Raw genomic sequence first — 19,441 nt, forward strand, 5'->3', positions numbered from 1 at the left:
ACAAAATGTTTTTCTCCACTAATAAGAAAAACAATAATAATAAAGACTTTTCTCCTCAATAGCTTATTGATATGATCCAGATGCATGAGCTAAAAATCAGCAGTGTCTAAGGTGCTGGATTAAGGTTCCAGTTTCTTTGGAGGCTTTGGATCAAAACCTACTGCCGCCATAATTATTTTTCCTAAGAAAAAATAAGTCATTGATGTCAAAGTGTTTTTCTTTACTAAACAGCAAATTAATAATAAAAAAATCCTTTCTCATTAATATTTTATGTCAATTGATGTACTTTTTTAACCTTCCAAAACATTTTGTTCATAACTTAAACACTTTTGGTATGACACTTCTTTTTAAGTATTTATTTAAAACAAAAGAAAAATGTTTGTACTGTAATCTGTGCTATATGGCCCAGATCTGTGAGCTAAGAGTGTTCATTTGGTACCATGGCCGAGCGGTCTAAGGCCACTAAGCTGCTAAAATAAAATATTGGTAGGTTAAAAAGTTCATCATCTGCCCTAGATTTTAAAACAGTTTATCATAATTTCAAGAGTCTTCTCAAAATGTAAAAATAATATGTAAAATTATAAACTATGAGCTATGGAGTCAAGGTAGAAATGTGGCTGAGCGGTCTAAGATGCTGCATTAAGGCTCCAGTCTGTTTGGAGGCGAGGGTTCAAATTACACTGCTGTCATAATTATTTTCAAGATAAAACGACTGTCATTGATGTCAAAGTGTTTTTCTCCACTAAACAGCAAGTCAATAACAAAAAATCCTTTCTAATTAATATTGTCTGCTAATTTTGTACCTTTTTTAAATTTTTGTATTTTAAACACTTTTAACATGACACTTCTTTTCAAGTATTGATTTATAACTACACAATTTTTTCTTGTAATCTTAACTATATGATCCAGAACTCTGAGCTTTGAGTCAAAAGTATCCATGGGGTAGCAAGTGCGAGCGGTCTAAGGCACTGGATTTAGGTTCCAGTCTCTCTGGAGGCGTGGGTCTGAATCCTACTGCTTCCATAATGCTTTTACTATGAAAATGTCAGTCAGTGATGGCAATGTGTTTTTCTCCACTAATAAGAAAATCAATAATAATAAAGTCCTTTCTCCTCAACGTCTGATCAATATGATCCAGATGCATTAGCTAAAAATCAGCAGTGTCTAAGGTGCTGGATTAAAGTTCCAGATTCTTTGGAGGAATTGGTTCAAAACCTACTGCCGCCATAATTATTTCCCCTGAGAAAAAATAAGTAATTGATGTCAAAGTGTTTTTTATCTACTAAACAGCAAATGAAAAATAAAAATATCCTTTCTCATTGATATTTTATGTCAATTTATGTACTTTTTTAACCTTCCAAAACTTTTTGTACATAATTTAAACACTTTTTGCATTACACTTCTTTTTAAATATTGATTTAAAAAAATGTTTTTACTGTAACCTGAGCTATATGACCCAGATCTGTGAGCTAAGAGTGTCCATGTGGTACCATGGCCGAGCGGTCTAAGGCCACTAAGTTGCTAAAGTAAAATATTGGAAGGTTGAAAAGTTCATCATCTGTCCTAGATTTTAAAACAGTTTATCACAATTTCAAGAGTCTTCTCAAACTTTAAAAATAATATGTAAAATAATAAACTATGACCTTTGGAGCCAAAATAGATATGTGGTAGCATGGCCGAGTGGTCTAAGGCGCTGGATTAAGGCTCCAGTCTCTTTGGAGGCGTGGGTTCAAATCCCACTGCTGCCATAATTCTTTTCAAGAGAAAATGACATTTATTGATGTCAAACTGTTTTACTCTACTAAACAGCAAATCAATAATAAAAAATCCTTACTCATTAATATTGTCTACTAATTTTGTACCTTTTTTATGCTTCCTTAACTTTTTGTATTTTAAATACTTGTAACATGACACTTCTTTTCAAGTATTGATTTAAAACAACACATTTTTTTCCTGTAATCTTAACTGTATGATCCAGAACTGTGAGCTTTCAGTCAGACAGGTCCATGGGGTAGCAAGGGCGGGCGGTCTAAGGCACTGGATTTAGGTTCCAGTCTCTCTGGAGGCGTGGGTCTGAATCCCACTGCTTCCATAATGATTTTACTATGAAAATGTCAGTCAGTGATGGCAATGTGTTTTTCTCCACTAATAAGAAAATCAATAATAATAAAGTCCTTTCTCCTCAACATCTGATCAATATGATCCAGATGCATTAGCTAAAAATCAGCAGTGTCTAAGGTGCTGGATTAAAGTTCCAGATTCTTTGGAGGAATTGGTTCAAAACCTACTGCCGCCATAATTATTTTTCCTAAGAAAAAATAAGTCATTGATGTCAAAGTGTTTTTCTTTACTAAACAGCAAATGAATAATAAAAAAATCCTTTCTCATTAATATTTTATGTCAATTTATGTACTTTTTTAACCTTCCAAAACATTTTGTACATAACTTAAACACTTTTGGTATGACACTTCTTTTTAAGTATTTATTTAAAACAAAAAAAAATGTTTGTACTGTAATCTGTGCTATATGGCCCAGATCTGTGAGCTAAGAGTGTTCATTTGGTACCATGGCCGAGCGGTCTAAGGCCACTAAGCTGCTAAAATAAAATATTGGTATGTTAAAAAGTTCATCATCTGCCCTCGATTTTAAAACAGTTTATCATAATTTCAAGAGTCTTCTCAAAATGTAAAAATAATATGGAAAATTATAAACTATGAGCTATGGAGTCAAGGTAGAAATGTGGCTGAGCGGTCTAAGATGCTCCATTAAGGCTCCAGTCTGTTTGGAGGCATGGGTTCAAATTCCACTGCTGTCATAATTATTTTCAAGATAAAACGACTGTCATTGATGTCAAAGTGTCTTTCTCCACTAAACAGCAAGTCAATATTAAAAAATCCTTTCTAATTAATATTGTCTGCTAATTTTGTACCTTTTTTAAATTTTTGTATTTTAAACACTTTTAACATGACACTTCTTTTCAAGTATTGATTTATAACTACACAATTTTTTCTTGTAATCTTAACTATATGATCCAGAACTCTGAGCTTTGAGTCAAAAGTATCCATGGGGTAGCAAGGGCGAGAGGTTTAAGGCACTGGATTTAGGTTCCAGTCTCTCTGGAGGCGTGGGTCTGAATCCCACTGCTTCCATAATGATTTTACTATGAAAATGTCAGTCAGTGATGGCAATGTGTTTTTCTCCACTAATAAGAAAATCAATAATAATAAAGTCCTTTCTCCTCAACATCTGATCAATATGATCCAGATGCATTAGCTAAAAATCAGCAGTGTCTAAGGTGATGGATTAAAGTTCCAGATTCTTTGGAGGAATTGGTTCAAAACCTACTGCCGCCATAATTATTTTCCCTGAGAAAAAATAAGTAATTGATGTCAAAGTGTTTTTTCTCTACTAAACAGCAAATGAATAATAAAAATATCCTTTCTCATTGATATTTTATGTCAATTTATGTACTTTTTTAACCTTCCAAAACTTTTTGTACATAATTTAAACACTTTTTGCATTACACTTCTTTTTAAATATTGATTTAAAAAAATGTTTTTACTGTAACCTGAGCTATATGACCCAGATCTGTGAGCTAAGAGTGTCCATGTGGTACCATGGCCGAGCGGTCTAAGGCCACTAAGTTGCTAAAGTAATATATTGGAAGGTTGAAAAGTTCATCATCTGTCCTAGATTTCAAAACAGTTTATCACAATTTCAAGAGTCTTCTCAAACTTTAAAAATAATATATAAAATAATAAACTATGACCTTTGGAGCAAAAATAGATATGTGGTAGCATGGCCGAGCGGTCTAAGGCGCTGGATTAAGGCTCCAGTCTCTTTGGAGGCGTGGGTTCAAATCCCACTGCTGCCATAATTATTTTCAAGAGAAAATGACATTTATTGATGTCAAACTGTTTTACTCTACTAAACAGCAAATCAATAATAAAAAATCCTTACTCATTAATATTGTCTACTAATTTTGTACCTTTTTTATGCTTCCTTAACTTTTTGTATTTTAAATACTTGTAACATGACACTTCTTTTCAAGTATTGATTTAAAACAACACATTTTTTTCCAGTAATCTCAACTGTATGATCCAGAACTGTGAGCATTCAGTCAGACAAGTCCATGTGGTAGCATGGCCGAGCGGTCTAAGGTGCTGGATTTAGGCTTCAGTCTCTCTGGAGGCGTGGGTTCAAATCCCACTGCTGCCATAATGATTTTACTATGAAAACATCAGTCAGTGATGACAAAATGTTTTTCTCCACTAATAAGAAAAACAATAATAATAAAGACTTTTCTCCTCAATAGCTGATTGATATGATCCAGATGCATGAGCTAAAAATCAGCAGTGTCTAAGGCGCTGGATTAAGGTTCCAGTTTCTTTGGAGGCTTTGGATCAAAACCTACTGCCGCCATAATTATTTTTCCTAAGAAAAAATAAGTCATTGATGTCAAAGTGTTTTTCTTTACTAAACAGCAAATTAATAATAAAAAAATCCTTTCTCATTAATATTTTATGTCAATTGATGTACTTTTTTAACCTTCCAAAACATTTTGTACATAACTTAAACACTTTTGGTATGACACTTCTTTTTAAGTATTTATTTAAAACAAAAAAAAATGTTTGTACTGTAATCTGTGCTATATGGCCCAGATCTGTGAGCTAAGAGTGTTCATTTGGTACCATGGCCGAGCGGTCTAAGGCCACTAAGCTGCTAAAATAAAATATTGGTAGGTTAAAAAGTTCATCATCTGCCCTAGATTTTAAAACAGTTTATCATAATTTCAAGTCTTCTCAAAATGTAAAAATAATATGTAAAATTATAAACTATGAGCTATGGAGTCAAGGTAGAAATGTGGCTGAGCGGTCTAAGATGCTGCATTAAGGCTCCAGTCTGTTTGGAGGCATGGGTTCAAATTACACTGCTGTCATAATTATTTTTAAGATAAAACGACTGTCATTGATGTCAAAGTGTTTTTCTCCACTAAACAGCAAGTCAATAACAAAAAATCTTTTCTAATTAATATTGTCTGCTAATTTTGTACCTTTTTTAAATTTTTGTATTTTAAACACTTTTAACATGACACTTCTTTTCAAGTATTGATTTATAACTACACAATTTTTTCTTGTAATCTTAACTATATGATCCAGAACTCTGAGCTTTGAGTCAAAAGTATCCATGGGGTAGCAAGGGCGAGCGGTCTAAGGCACTGGATTTAGGTTCCAGTCTCTCTGGAGGCGTGGGTCTGAATCCCACTGCTTCCATAATGCTTTTACTATGAAAATGTCAGTCAGTAACGGCAATGTGTTTTTCTCCACTAATAAGAAAATCAATAATAATAAAGTCCTTTCTCCTCAACATCTGATCAATATGATCCAGATGCATTAGCTAAAAATCAGCAGTGTCAAAGGTGCTGGATTAAAGTTCCAGATTCTTTGGAGGAATTGGTTCAAAACCTACTGCCGCCATAATTATTTTCCCTGAGAAAAAAATAAGTAATTGATGTCAAAGTGTTTTTTATCTACTAAACAGCAAATGAATAATAAAAATATCCTTTCTCATTGATATTTTATTTCAATTTTATGTACTTTTTTAACCTTCCAAAACGTTTTGTACATAATATAAACACTTTTTGCATTACACTTCTTTTTAAATATTGATTTAAAAAAATGTTTTTACTGTAACCTGAGCTATATGACCCAGATCTGTGAGCTAAGAGTGTCCATGTGGTACCACAGCCGAGCAGTCTAAGGCCACTAAGTTGCTAAAGTAAAATATTGGAAGGTTGAAAAGTTCATCATCTGTCCTAGATTTTAAAACAGTTTATCACAATTTCAAGAGTATTCTCAAACTTTAAAAATAATATGTAAAATAATAAACTATGACCTTTGGAGCCAAAATAGATATGTGGTAGCATGGCCGAGCGGTCTAAGGCGCTGGATTAAGGCTCCAGTCTCTTTGGAGGCGTGGGTTCAAATCCCACTGCTGTCATAATTATTTTCAAGAGAAAATGACATTTATTGATGTCAAACTGTTTTACTCTACTAAACAGCAAATCAATAATAAAAAATCCTTACTCATTAATATTGTCTACTAATTTTGTACCTTTTTTATGCTTCCTTAACTTTTTGTATTTTAAATACTTGTAACATGACACTTCTTTTCAAGTATTGATTTAAAACAACACATTTTTTCCCTGTAATCTCAACTGTATGATCCAGAACTGTGAGCATTCGGTCAAACAGGTCCATGTGGTAGCATGGCCGAGCGGTCTAAGGCGCTGGATTTAGGCTCCAGTCTCTCTGGAGGCGTGGGTTCAAATCCCACTGCTGCCATAATGATTTTACTATGAAAACATCAGTCAGTGATGACAAAATGTTTTTCTCCACTAATAAGAAAAACAATAATAATAAAGACTTTTCTCCACAATAGCTGATTGATATGATCCAGATGCATGAGCTAAAAATCAGCAGTGTCTAAGGTGCTGGATTAAGGTTCCAGTTTCTTTGGAGGCTTAGGATCAAAACCTACTGCCGCCATAATTATTTTTCCTAAGAAAAAATAAGTCATTGATGTCAAAGTGTTTTTCTTTACTAAACAGCAAATGAATAATAAAAAAATCCTTTCTCATTAATATTTTATGTCAATTGATGTACTTTTTTAACCTTCCAAAACATTTTGTACATAACTTAAACACTTTTGGTATGACACTTCTTTTTAAGTATTTATTTAAAACAAAAAAAACGTTTGTACTGTAATCTGTGCTATATGGCCCAGATCTGTGAGCTAAGAGTGTTCATTTGGTACCATGGCCGAGCGGTCTAAGGCCACTAAGCTGCTAAAATAAAATATTGGTAGGTTAAAAAGTTCATCATCTGCCCTAGATTTTAAAACAGTTTATCATAATTTCAAGAGTCTTCTCAAAATGTAAAAATAATATGTAAAATTATAAACTATGAGCTATGGAGTCAAGGTAGAAATGTGGCTGAGCGGTCTAAGATGCTGCATTAAGGCTCCAGTCTGTTTGGAGGCATGGGTTCAAATTCCACTGCTGTCATAATTATTTTCAAGATAAAAAGACTGTCATTGATGTCAAAGTGTTTTTCTCCACTAAACAGCAAGTCAATAATAAAAAATCCTTTCTAATTAATATTGTCTGCTAATTTTGTACCTTTTTTAAATTTTTGTATTTTAAACACTTTTAACATGACACTTCTTTTCAAGTATTGATTTATAACTACACAATTTTTTTTTGTAATCTTAACTATATGATCCAGAACTCTGAGCTTTGAGTCAAAAGTAACCATGGGGTAGCAAGGGCGAGCGGTCTAAGGCACTGGATTTAGGTTCCAGTCTCTCTGGAGGCGTGGGTCTGAATCCCACTGCTTCCATAATGCTTTTACTATGAAAATGTCAGTCAGTGATGGCAATGTGTTTTTCTCCACTAATAAGAAAATCAATAATAATAAAGTCCTTTCTCCTCAACATCTGATCAATATGATCCAGATGCATTAGCTAAAAATCAGCAGTGTCTAAGGTGCTGGATTAAAGTTCCAGATTCTTTGGAGGAATTTGTTCAAAACCTACTGCCGCCATAATTATTTTCCCTGAGAAAAAATAAGTAATTGATGTCAAAGTGTTTTTTCTCTACTAAACAGCAAATGAATAATAAAAATATCCTTTCTCATTGATATTTTATGTCAATTTATGTACTTTTTTAACCTTCCAAAACGTTTTGTACATAATTTAAACACTTTTTGCATTACACTTCTTTTTAAATATTGATTTAAAGAAATGTTTTTACTGTAACCTGAGCTATATGACCCAGATCTGTGAGCTAATAGTGTCCAGGTGGTACCATGGCCGAGCGGTCTAAGGCCACTAAGTTGCTAAAGTAAAATATTGGAAGGTTGAAAAGTTCATCATCTGTCCTAGATTTTAAAACAGTTTATCACAATTTCAAGAGTCTTCTCAAATTTTAAAATAATATGTAAAATAATAAACTATGACCTTTAGAGCTAAATAGATATATGGTAGCATGGCCGAGTGGTCTAAGGTGCTGGATTAAGGCTCCAGTCTCTTTGGAGGCGTGGGTTCAAATCCCACTACTGCCATAATTATTTTCCAGAGAAAATGACATTTATTGATGTCAAACTGTTTTACTCTACTAAACAGCAAATCAATAATAAAAAATCCTTACTCATTAATATTGTCTACTAATTTTGTACCTTTTTTATGCTTCCTTAACTTTTTGTATTTTAAATACTTGTAACATGACACTTCTTTTCAAGTATTGATTTAAAACAACACATTTTTTTCCTGTAATCTCAACTGTATGATCCAGAACTGTGAGCATTCAGTCAGACAAGTCCATGTGGTAGCATGGCCGAGCGGTCTAAGGCGCTGGATTTAGGCTTCAGTCTCTCTGGAGGCGTGGGTTCAAATCCCACTGCTGCCATAATGATTTTACTATGAAAACATCAGTCAGTGATGACAAAATGTTTTTCTCCACTAATAAGAAAAACAATAATAATAAAGACTTTTCTCCTCAATAGCTGATTGATATGATCCAGATGCATGAGCTAAAAATCAGCAGTGTCTAAGGTGCTGGATTAGTTTTCCAGTTTCTTTGGAGGCTTTGGATCAAAACCTACTGCCGCCATAATTATTTTTCCTAAGAAAAAATAAGTCATTGATGTCAAAGTGTTTTTCTTTACTAAACAGCAAATTAATAATAAAAAAATCCTTTCTCATTAATATTTTATGTCAATTGATGTACTTTTTTAACCTTCCAAAACATTTTGTACATAACTTAAACACTTTTGGTATGACACTTCTTTTTAAGTATTTATTTAAAACAAAAGAAAAATGTTTGTACTGTAATCTGTGCTATATGGCCCAGATCTGTGAGCTAAGAGTGTTCATTTGGTACCATGGCCGAGCGGTCTAAGGCCACTAAGCTGCTAAAATAAAATATTGGTAGGTTAAAAAGTTCATCATCTGCCCTAGATTTTAAAACAGTTTATCATAATTTCAAGAGTCTTCTCAAAATGTAAAAATAATATGTAAAATTATAAACTATGAGCTATGGAGTCAAGGTAGAAATGTGGCTGAGCGGTCTAAGATGCTGCATTAAGGCTCCAGTCTGGTTGGAGGCGTGGGTTCAAATTACACTGCTGTCATAATTATTTTCAAGATAAAACGACTGTCATTGATGTCAAAGTGTTTTTCTCCACTAAACAGCAAGTCAATAACAAAAAATCCTTTCTAATTAATATTGTCTGCTAATTTTGTACCTTTTTTAAATTTTTGTATTTTAAACACTTTTAACATGACACTTCTTTTCAAGTATTGATTTATAACTACACAATTTTTTCTTGTAATCTTAACTATATGATCCAGAACTCTGAGCTTTGAGTCAAAAGTATCCATGGGGTAGCAAGTGCGAGCGGTCTAAGGCACTGGATTTAGGTTCCAGTCTCTCTGGAGGCGTGGGTCTGAATCCTACTGCTTCCATAATGCTTTTACTATGAAAATGTCAGTCAGTGATGGCAATGTGTTTTTCTCCACTAATAAGAAAATCAATAATAATAAAGTCCTTTCTCCTCAACGTCTGATCAATATGATCCAGATGCATTAGCTAAAAATCAGCAGTGTCTAAGGTGCTGGATTAAAGTTCCAGATTCTTTGGAGGAATTGGTTCAAAACCTACTGCCGCCATAATTATTTTTCCTAAGAAAAAATAAGTCATTGATGTCAAAGTGTTTTTCTTTACTAAACAGCAAATGAATAATAAAAAAATCCTTTCTCATTAATATTTTATGTCAATTTATGTACTTTTTTAACCTTCCAAAACATTTTGTACATAACTTAAACACTTTTGGTATGACACTTCTTTTTAAGTATTTATTTAAAACAAAAAAAAATGTTTGTACTGTAATCTGTGCTATATGGCCCAGATCTGTGAGCTAAGAGTGTTCATTTGGTACCATGGCCGAGCGGTCTAAGGCCACTAAGCTGCTAAAATAAAATATTGGTAGGTTAAAAAGTTCATCATCTGCCCTAGATTTTAAAACAGTTTATCATAATTTCAAGAGTCTTCTCAAAATGTAAAAATAATATGTAAAATTATAAACTATGAGCTATGGAGTCAAGGTAGAAATGTGGCTGAGCGGTCTAAGATGCTCCATTAAGGCTCCAGTCTGTTTGGAGGCATGGGTTCAAATTCCACTGCTGTCATAATTATTTTCAAGATAAAACGACTGTCATTGATGTCAAAGTGTTTTTCTCCACTAAACAGCAAGTCAATAATAAAAAATCCTTTCTAATTAATATTGTCTGCTAATTTTGTACCTTTTTTAAATTTTTGTATTTTAAACACTTTTAACATGACACTTCTTTTCAAGTATTGATTTATAACTACACAATTTTTTCTTGTAATCTTAACTATATGATCCAGAACTCTGAGCTTTGAGTCAAAAGTATCCATGGGGTAGCAAGGGCGAGAGGTTTAAGGCACTGGATTTAGGTTCCAGTCTCTCTGGAGGCGTGGGTCTGAATCCCACTGCTTCCATAATGATTTTACTATGAAAATGTCAGTCAGTGATGGCAATGTGTTTTTCTCCACTAATAAGAAAATCAATAATAATAAAGTCCTTTCTCCTCAACATCTGATCAATATGATCCAGATGCATTAGCTAAAAATCAGCAGTGTCTAAGGTGATGGATTAAAGTTCCAGATTCTTTGGAGGAATTGGTTCAAAACCTACTGCCGCCATAATTATTTTCCCTGAGAAAAAATAAGTAATTGATGTCAAAGTGTTTTTTCTCTACTAAACAGCAAATGAATAATAAAAATATCCTTTCTCATTGATATTTTATGTCAATTTATGTACTTTTTTAACCTTCCAAAACTTTTTGTACATAATTTAAACACTTTTTGCATTACACTTCTTTTTAAATATTGATTTAAAAAAATGTTTTTACTGTAACCTGAGCTATATGACCCAGATCTGTGAGCTAAGAGTGTCCATGTGGTACCATGGCCGAGCGGTCTAAGGCCACTAAGTTGCTAAAGTAAAATATTGGAAGGTTGAAAAGTTCATCATCTGTCCTAGATTTCAAAACAGTTTATCACAATTTCAAGAGTCTTCTCAAACTTTAAAAATAATATATAAAATAATAAACTATGACATTTGGAGCAAAAATAGATATGTGGTAGCATGGCCGAGCGGTCTAAGGCGCTGGATTAAGGCTCCAGTCTCTTTGGAGGCGTGGGTTCAAATCCCACTGCTGCCATAATTATTTTCAAGAGAAAATGACATTTATTGATGTCAAACTGTTTTACTCTACTAAACAGCAAATCAATAATAAAAAATCCTTACTCATTAATATTGTCTACTAATTTTGTACCTTTTTTATGCTTCCTTAACTTTTTGTATTTTAAATACTTGTAACATGACACTTCTTTTCAAGTATTGATTTAAAACAACACATTTTTTTCCTGTAATCTCAACTGTATGATCCAGAACTGTGAGCATTCAGTCAGACAAGTCCATGTGGTAGCATGGCCGAGCGGTCTAAGGCGCTGGATTTAGGCTTCAGTCTCTCTGGAGGCGTGGGTTCAAATCCCACTGCTGCCATAATGATTTTACTATGAAAACATCAGTCAGTGATGACAAAATGTTTTTCTCCACTAATAAGAAAAACAATAATAATAAAGACTTTTCTCCTCAATAGCTGATTGATATGATCCAGATGCATGAGCTAAAAATCAGCAGTGTCTAAGGCGCTGGATTAAGGTTCCAGTTTCTTTGGAGGCTTTGGATCAAAACCTACTGCCGCCATAATTATTTTTCCTAAGAAAAAATAAGTCATTGATGTCAAAGTGTTTTTCTTTACTAAACAGCAAATTAATAATAAAAAAATCCTTTCTCATTAATATTTTATGTCAATTGATGTACTTTTTTAACCTTCCAAAACATTTTGTACATAACTTAAACACTTTTGGTATGACACTTCTTTTTAAGTATTTATTTAAAACAAAAAAAAATGTTTGTACTGTAATCTGTGCTATATGGCCCAGATCTGTGAGCTAAGAGTGTTCATTTGGTACCATGGCCGAGCGGTCTAAGGCCACTAAGCTGCTAAAATAAAATATTGGTAGGTTAAAAAGTTCATCATCTGCCCTAGATTTTAAAACAGTTTATCATAATTTCAAGTCTTCTCAAAATGTAAAATAATATGTAAATTATAAACTATGAGCTATGGAGTCAAGGTAGAAATGTGGCTGAGCGGTCTAAGATGCTGCATTAAGGCTCCAGTCTGTTTGGAGGCATGGGTTCAAATTACACTGCTGTCATAATTATTTTTAAGATAAAACGACTGTCATTGATGTCAAAGTGTTTTTCTCCACTAAACAGCAAGTCAATAACAAAAAATCTTTTCTAATTAATATTGTCTGCTAATTTTGTACCTTTTTAAATTTTTGTATTTTAAACACTTTTAACATGACACTTCTTTTCAAGTATTGATTTATAACTACACAATTTTTTCTTGTAATCTTAACTATATGATCCAGAACTCTGAGCTTTGAGTCAAAAGTATCCATGGGGTAGCAAGGGCGAGCGGTCTAAGGCCTGGATTTAGGTTCCAGTCTCTCTGGAGGCGTGGGTCTGAATCCCACTGCTTCCATAATGCTTTTACTATGAAAATGTCAGTCAGTAACGGCAATGTGTTTTTCTCCACTAATAAGAAAATCAATAATAATAAAGTCCTTTCTCCTCAACATCTGATCAATATGATCCAGATGCATTAGCTAAAAATCAGCAGTGTCTAAGGTGCTGGATTAAAGTTCCAGATTCTTTGGAGGAATTGGTTCAAAACCTACTGCCGCCATAATTATTTTCCCTGAGAAAAAATAAGTAATTGATGTCAAAGTGTTTTTTTCTCTACTAAACAGCAAATGAATAATAAAAATATCCTTTCTCATTGATATTTTATGTCAATTTATGTACTTTTTTAACCTTCCAAAACGTTTTGTAAATAATTTAAACACTTTTTGCATTACACTTTTTTTAAATATTGATTTAAAAAAATGTTTTTACTGTAACCTGAGCTATATGACCCAGATCTGTGAGCTAAGAGTGTCCATGTGGTACCATGGCCGAGCGGTCTAAGGCCACTAAGTTGCTAAAGTAAAATATTGGAAGGTTGAAAAGTTCATCATCTGTCCTAGATTTTAAAACAGTTTATCACAATTTCAAGAGTCTTCTCAAACTTTAAAAATAATATGTAAAATAATAAACTATGACCTTTGAGCCAAAATAGATATGTGGTAGCATGGCCGAGCGGTCTAAGGCGCTGGATTAAGGTTCCGGTCTTTTTGGAGGCGTGGGTTCAAATCCCACTGCTGCCATAATTATTTTCAAGAGAAAATGACATTTATTGATGTCAAACTGTTTTACTCTACTAAACTGCAAATCAATAATAAAAATTCCTTACTCATTAATATTGTCTACTAATTTTGTACCTTTTTTATGCTTCCTTAACTTTTTGTATTTTAAATACTTGTAACATGACACTTCTTTTCAAGTATTGATTTAAAACAACACATTTTTTTCCTGTAATCTCAACTGTATGATCCTGAATGTGAGCATTCAGTCAGACAGGTCCATGTGGTAGCATGGCCGAGCGGTCTAAGGCGCTGGATTTAGGCTCCAGTCTCTCTGGAGGCGTGGGTTCAAATCCCACTGCTGCCATAATGATTTTACTATGAAAACATCAGTCAGTGATGACAAAATGTTTTTCTCCACTAAATAAGAAAAACAATAATAATAAAGACTTTTCTCCTCAATAGCTGATTGATATGATCCAGATGCATGAGCTAAAAATCAGCAGTGTCTAAGGCGCTGGATTAAGGTTCCAGTTTCTTTGGAGGCTTTGGATCAAAACCTACTGCCGCCATAATTATTTTTCCTAAGAAAAAATAAGTCATTGATGTCAAAGTGTTTTTCTTTACTAAACAGCAAATGAATAATAAAAAAATCCTTTCTCATTAATATTTTATGTCAATTGATGTACTTTTTTAACCTTCCAAAACATTTTGTACATAACTTAAACACTTTTGGTATGACACTTCTTTTTAAGTATTTATTTAAAACAAAAGAAAAATGTTTGTACTGTAATCTGTGCTATATGGCCCAGATCTGTGAGCTAAGAGTGTTCATTTGGTACCATGGCCGAGCGGTCTAAGGCCACTAAGCTGCTAAAATAAAATATTGGTAGGTTAAAAAGTTCATCATCTGCCCTAGATTTTAAAACAGTTTATCATAATTTCAAGAGTCTTCTCAAAATGTAAAAATAATATGTAAAATTATAAACTATGAGCTATGGAGTCAAGGTAGAAATGTGGCTGAGCGGTCTAAGATGCTGCATTAAGGCTCCAGTCTGTTTGGAGGCGTGGGTTCAAATTACACTGCTGTCATAATTATTTTCAAGATAAAACGACTGTCATTGATGTCAAAGTGTTTTTCTCCACTAAACAGCAAGTCAATAACAAAAAATCCTTTCTAATTAATATTGTCTGCTAATTTTGTACCTTTTTTAAATTTTTGTATTTTAAACACTTTTAACATGACACTTCTTTTCAAGTATTGATTTATAACTACACAATTTTTTCTTGTAATCTTAACTATATGATCCAGAACTCTGAGCTTTGAGTCAAAAGTATCCATAGGGTAGCAAGTGCGAGCGGTCTAAGGCACTGGATTTAGGTTCCAGTCTCTCTGGAGGCGTGGGTCTGAATCCTACTGCTTCCATAATGCTTTTACTATGAAAATGTCAGTCAGTGATGGCAATGTGTTTTTCTCCACTAATAAGAAAATCAATAATAATAAAGTCCTTTCTCCTCAACATCTGATCAATATGATCCAGATGCATTAGCTAAAAATCAGCAGTGTCTAAGGTGCTGGATTAAAGTTCCGGATTCTTTGGAGGAATTGGTTCAAAACCTACTGCCGCCATAATTATTTTCCCTGAGAAAAAATAAGTAATTGATGTCAAAGTGTTTTTTATCTACTAAACAGCAAATGAATAATAAAAATATCCTTTCTCATTGATATTTTATTTCAATTTATGTACTTTTTTAACCTTCCAAAACGTTTTGTACATAATTTAAACACTTTTTGCTTTACACTTCTTTTTAAATATTGATTTAAAAAAATGTTTTTACTGTAACCTGAGCTATATGACCCAGATCTGTGAGCTAAGAGTGTCCACGTGGTACCATGGCCGAGCAGACTAAGGCCACTAAGTTGCTAAAGTAAAATATTGGAAGGTTGAAAAGTTCATCATCTGTCCTAGATTTTAAAACAGTTTATCACAATTTCAAGAGTATTCTCAAACTTTAAAAATAATATGTAAAATAATAAACTATGACCTTTGGAGCCAAAATAGATATGTGGTAGCATGGCCGAGCGGTCTAAGGCGCTGGATTAAGGCTCCAGTCTCTTTGGAGGCGTGGGTTCAAATCCCACTGCTGCCATAATTATTTTCAAGAGAAAATGACATTTATTGATGTCAAACTGTTTTACTCTACTAAACAGCAAATCAATAATAAAAAATCCTTACTCATTAATATTGTCTACTAATTTTGTACCTTTTTTATGCTTCCTTAACTTTTTGTATTTTAAATACTTGTAACATGACACTTCTCTTCAAGTATTGATTTAAAACAACACATTTTTTTCCTGTAATCTCAACTGTATGATCCAGAACTGTGAGCATTCAGTCAGACAGGTCCATGTGGTAGCATGGCCGAGCGGTCTAAGGCGCTGCATTTAGGCTCCAGTCTCTCTGGAGCTGTGGGTTCAAATCCCACTGCTGCCATAATGATTTTACTATGAAAACATCAGTCAGTGATGACAAAATGTTTTTCTCCACTAATAAGAAAAACAATAATAATAAAGACTTTTCTCCTCAATAGCTGATTGATATGATCCTGATGCATGAGCTAAAAATCAGCAGTGTCTAAGGTGCTGGATTAAGGTTCCAGTTTCTTTGGAGGCTTTGGATCAAAACCTACTGCCGCCATAATTATTTTTCCTAAGAAAAAATAAGTCATTGATGTCAAAGTGTTTTTCTTTACTAAACAGCAAATGAATAATAAAAAAATCCTTTCTCATTAATATTTTATGTCAATTGATGTACTTTTTTAACCTTCCAAAACATTTTGTACATAACTTAAACACTTTTGGTATGACACTTCTTTTTAAGTATTTATTTAAAACAAAAGAAAAATGTTTGTACTGTAATCTGTGCTATATGGCCCAGATCTGTGAGCTAAGAGTGTTCATTTGGTACCATGGCCGAGCGGTCTAAGGCCACTAAGCTGCTAAAATAAAATATTGGTAGGTTAAAAAGTTCATCATCTGCCCTAGATTTTAAAACAGTTTATCATAATTTCAAGTCTTCTCAAAATGTAAAAATAATATGTAAAATTATAAACTATGAGCTATGGAGTCAAGGTAGAAATGTGGCTGAGCGGTCTAAGATGCTGCATTAACGCTCCAGTCTGTTTGGAGGCATGGGTTCAAATTACACTGCTGTCATAATTATTTTTAAGATAAAACGACTGTCATTGATGTCAAAGTGTTTTTCTCCACTAAACAGCAAGTCAATAACAAAAAATCTTTTCTAATTAATATTGTCTGCTAATTTTGTACCTTTTTTAAATTTTTGTATTTTAAACACTTTTAACATGACACTTCTTTTCAAGTATTGATTTATAACTACACAATTTTTTCTTGTAATCTTAACTATATGATCCAGAACTCTGAGCTTTGAGTCAAAAGTATCCATGGGGTAGCAAGGGCGAGCGGTCTAAGGCACTGGATTTAGGTTCCAGTCTCTCTGGAGGCGTGGGTCTGAATCCCACTGCTTCCATAATGCTTTTACTATGAAAATGTCAGTCAGTAACGGCAATGTGTTTTTCTCCACTAATAAGAAAATCAATAATAATAAAGTCCTTTCTCCTCAACATCTGATCAATATGATCCAGATGCATTAGCTAAAAATCAGCAGTGTCTAAGGTGCTGGATTAAAGTTCCAGATTCTTTGGAGGAATTGGTTCAAAACCTACTGCCGCCATAATTATTTTCCCTGAGAAAAAATAAGTAATTGATGTCAAAGTGTTTTTTCTCTACTAAACAGCAAATGAATAATAAAAATATCCTTTCTCATTGATATTTTATGTCAATTTATGTACTTTTTTAACCTTCCAAAACGTTTTGTACATAATTTAAACACTTTTTGCATTACACTTTTTTTTAAATATTGATTTAAAAAAATGTTTTTACTGTAACCTGAGCTATATGACCCAGATCTGTGAGCTAAGAGTGTCCATGTGGTACCATGGCCGAGCGGTCTAAGGCCACTAAGTTGCTAAAGTAAAATATTGGAAGGTTGAAAAGTTCATCATCTGTCCTAGATTTTAAAACAGTTTATCACAATTTCAAGAGTCTTCTCAAACTTTAAAAATAATATGTAAAATAATAAACTATGACCTTTGGAGCCAAAATAGATATGTGGTAGCATGGCCGAGCGGTCTAAGGCGCTGGATTAAGGTTCCGGTCTTTTTGGAGGCGTGGGTTCAAATCCCACTGCTGCCATAATTATTTTCAAGAGAAAATGACATTTATTGATGTCAAACTGTTTTACTCTACTAAACAGCAAATCAATAATAAAAATTCCTTACTCATTAATATTGTCTACTAATTTTGTACCTTTTTTATGCTTCCTTAACTTTTTGTATTTTAAATACTTGTAACATGACACTTCTTTTCAAGTATTGATTTAAAACAACACATTTTTTTCCTGTAATCTCAACTGTATGATCCTGAACTGTGAGCATTCAGTCAGACAGGTCCATGTGGTAGCATGGCCGAGCGGTCTAAGGCGCTGGATTTAGGCTCCAGTCTCTCTGGAGGCGTGGGTTCAAATCCCACTGCTGCCATAATGATTTTACTATGAAAACATCAGTCAGTGATGACAAAATGTTTTTCTCCACTAATAAGAAAAACAATAATAATAAAGACTTTTCTCCTCAATAGCTGATTGATATGATCCAGATGCATGAGCTAAAAATCAGCAGTGTCTAAGGCGCTGGATTAAGGTTCCAGTTTCTTTGGAGGCTTTGGATCAAAACCTACTGCCGCCATAATTATTTTTCCTAAGAAAAAATAAGTCATTGATGTCAAAGTGTTTTTCTTTACTAAACAGCAAATGAATAATAAAAAAATCCTTTCTCATTAATATTTTATGTCAATTGATGTACTTTTTTAACCTTCCAAAACATTTTGTACATAACTTAAACACTTTTGGTATGACACTTCTTTTTAAGTATTTATTTAAAACAAAAGAAAAATGTTTGTACTGTAATCTGTGCTATATGGCCCAGATCTGTGAGCTAAGAGTGTTCATTTGGTACCATGGCCGAGCGGTCTAAGGCCACTAAGCTGCTAAAATAAAATATTGGTAGGTTAAAAAGTTCATCATCTGCCCTAGATTTTAAAACAGTTTATCATAATTTCAAGAGTCTTCTCAAAATGTAAAAATAATATGTAAAATTATAAACTATGAGCTATGGAGTCAAGGTAGAAATGTGGCTGAGCGGTCTAAGATGCTGCATTAAGGCTCCAGTCTGTTTGGAGGCGTGGGTTCAAATTACACTGCTGTCATAATTATTTTCAAGATAAAACGACTGTCATTGATGTCAAAGTGTTTTTCTCCACTAAACAGCAAGTCAATAACAAAAAATCCTTTCTAATTAATATTGTCTGCTAATTTTGTACCTTTTTTAAATTTTTGTATTTTAAACACTTTTAACATGACACTTCTTTTCAAGTATTGATTTATAACTACACAATTTTTTCTTGTAATCTTAACTATATGATCCAGAACTCTGAGCTTTGAGTCAAAAGTATCCATAGGGTAGCAAGTGCGAGCGGTCTAAGGCACTGGATTTAGGTTCCAGTCTCTCTGGAGGCGTGGGTCTGAATCCTACTGCTTCCATAATGCTTTTACTATGAAAATGTCAGTCAGTGATGGCAATGTGTTTTTCTCCACTAATAAGAAAATCAATAATAATAAAGTCCTTTCTCCTCAACATCTGATCAATATGATCCAGATGCATTAGCTAAAAATCAGCAGTGTCTAAGGTGCTGGATTAAAGTTCCGGATTCTTTGGAGGAATTGGTTCAAAACCTACTGCCGCCATAATTATTTTCCCTGAGAAAAAATAAGTAATTGATGTCAAAGTGTTTTTTATCTACTAAACAGCAAATGAATAATAAAAATATCCTTTCTCATTGATATTTTATTTCAATTTATGTACTTTTTTAACCTTCCAAAACGTTTTGTACATAATTTAAAC

The 19,441-nt window shown here is 33.3% G+C and overlaps 15 non-coding genes across 15 annotated transcripts; all 15 read left to right on the top strand.

Annotated features, from left to right (window-relative positions):
- Nucleotides 1–1,666: 1,666 nt before the first annotated feature.
- On the top strand, nucleotides 1,667–1,748 carry TRNAL-AAG (transfer RNA leucine (anticodon AAG)). The gene has a single exon. It is a non-coding gene; the product is annotated as a tRNA-Leu (tRNA).
- Nucleotides 1,749–3,792: 2,044 nt separating this feature from the next.
- TRNAL-AAG (transfer RNA leucine (anticodon AAG)) lies at nucleotides 3,793–3,874 on the top strand. Its single transcript has one exon. It is a non-coding gene; the product is annotated as a tRNA-Leu (tRNA).
- A 262-nt stretch (nucleotides 3,875–4,136) lies between these two features.
- TRNAL-UAG (transfer RNA leucine (anticodon UAG)) lies at nucleotides 4,137–4,218 on the top strand. Its single transcript has one exon. It is a non-coding gene; the product is annotated as a tRNA-Leu (tRNA).
- A 1,700-nt stretch (nucleotides 4,219–5,918) lies between these two features.
- TRNAL-AAG (transfer RNA leucine (anticodon AAG)) lies at nucleotides 5,919–6,000 on the top strand. The gene has a single exon. It is a non-coding gene; the product is annotated as a tRNA-Leu (tRNA).
- Nucleotides 6,001–6,262: 262 nt separating this feature from the next.
- Nucleotides 6,263–6,344, top strand: TRNAL-UAG (transfer RNA leucine (anticodon UAG)). The gene has a single exon. It is a non-coding gene; the product is annotated as a tRNA-Leu (tRNA).
- A 1,697-nt stretch (nucleotides 6,345–8,041) lies between these two features.
- Nucleotides 8,042–8,123, top strand: TRNAL-AAG (transfer RNA leucine (anticodon AAG)). The gene has a single exon. It is a non-coding gene; the product is annotated as a tRNA-Leu (tRNA).
- A 262-nt stretch (nucleotides 8,124–8,385) lies between these two features.
- TRNAL-UAG (transfer RNA leucine (anticodon UAG)) lies at nucleotides 8,386–8,467 on the top strand. The gene has a single exon. It is a non-coding gene; the product is annotated as a tRNA-Leu (tRNA).
- Nucleotides 8,468–11,225: 2,758 nt separating this feature from the next.
- On the top strand, nucleotides 11,226–11,307 carry TRNAL-AAG (transfer RNA leucine (anticodon AAG)). Its single transcript has one exon. It is a non-coding gene; the product is annotated as a tRNA-Leu (tRNA).
- Nucleotides 11,308–11,569: 262 nt separating this feature from the next.
- Nucleotides 11,570–11,651, top strand: TRNAL-UAG (transfer RNA leucine (anticodon UAG)). The gene has a single exon. It is a non-coding gene; the product is annotated as a tRNA-Leu (tRNA).
- A 1,693-nt stretch (nucleotides 11,652–13,344) lies between these two features.
- TRNAL-AAG (transfer RNA leucine (anticodon AAG)) lies at nucleotides 13,345–13,426 on the top strand. Its single transcript has one exon. It is a non-coding gene; the product is annotated as a tRNA-Leu (tRNA).
- A 261-nt stretch (nucleotides 13,427–13,687) lies between these two features.
- On the top strand, nucleotides 13,688–13,769 carry TRNAL-UAG (transfer RNA leucine (anticodon UAG)). The gene has a single exon. It is a non-coding gene; the product is annotated as a tRNA-Leu (tRNA).
- A 1,702-nt stretch (nucleotides 13,770–15,471) lies between these two features.
- TRNAL-AAG (transfer RNA leucine (anticodon AAG)) lies at nucleotides 15,472–15,553 on the top strand. The gene has a single exon. It is a non-coding gene; the product is annotated as a tRNA-Leu (tRNA).
- A 262-nt stretch (nucleotides 15,554–15,815) lies between these two features.
- TRNAL-UAG (transfer RNA leucine (anticodon UAG)) lies at nucleotides 15,816–15,897 on the top strand. The gene has a single exon. It is a non-coding gene; the product is annotated as a tRNA-Leu (tRNA).
- A 1,699-nt stretch (nucleotides 15,898–17,596) lies between these two features.
- Nucleotides 17,597–17,678, top strand: TRNAL-AAG (transfer RNA leucine (anticodon AAG)). Its single transcript has one exon. It is a non-coding gene; the product is annotated as a tRNA-Leu (tRNA).
- A 262-nt stretch (nucleotides 17,679–17,940) lies between these two features.
- On the top strand, nucleotides 17,941–18,022 carry TRNAL-UAG (transfer RNA leucine (anticodon UAG)). The gene has a single exon. It is a non-coding gene; the product is annotated as a tRNA-Leu (tRNA).
- Nucleotides 18,023–19,441: the final 1,419 nt, after the last annotated feature.

The sequence above is a fragment of the Pseudophryne corroboree genome, chromosome 3 (genome assembly GCF_028390025.1).
Source record: "Pseudophryne corroboree isolate aPseCor3 chromosome 3, aPseCor3.hap2, whole genome shotgun sequence".
Taxonomy (NCBI): Eukaryota; Metazoa; Chordata; class Amphibia; order Anura; family Myobatrachidae; genus Pseudophryne; species Pseudophryne corroboree.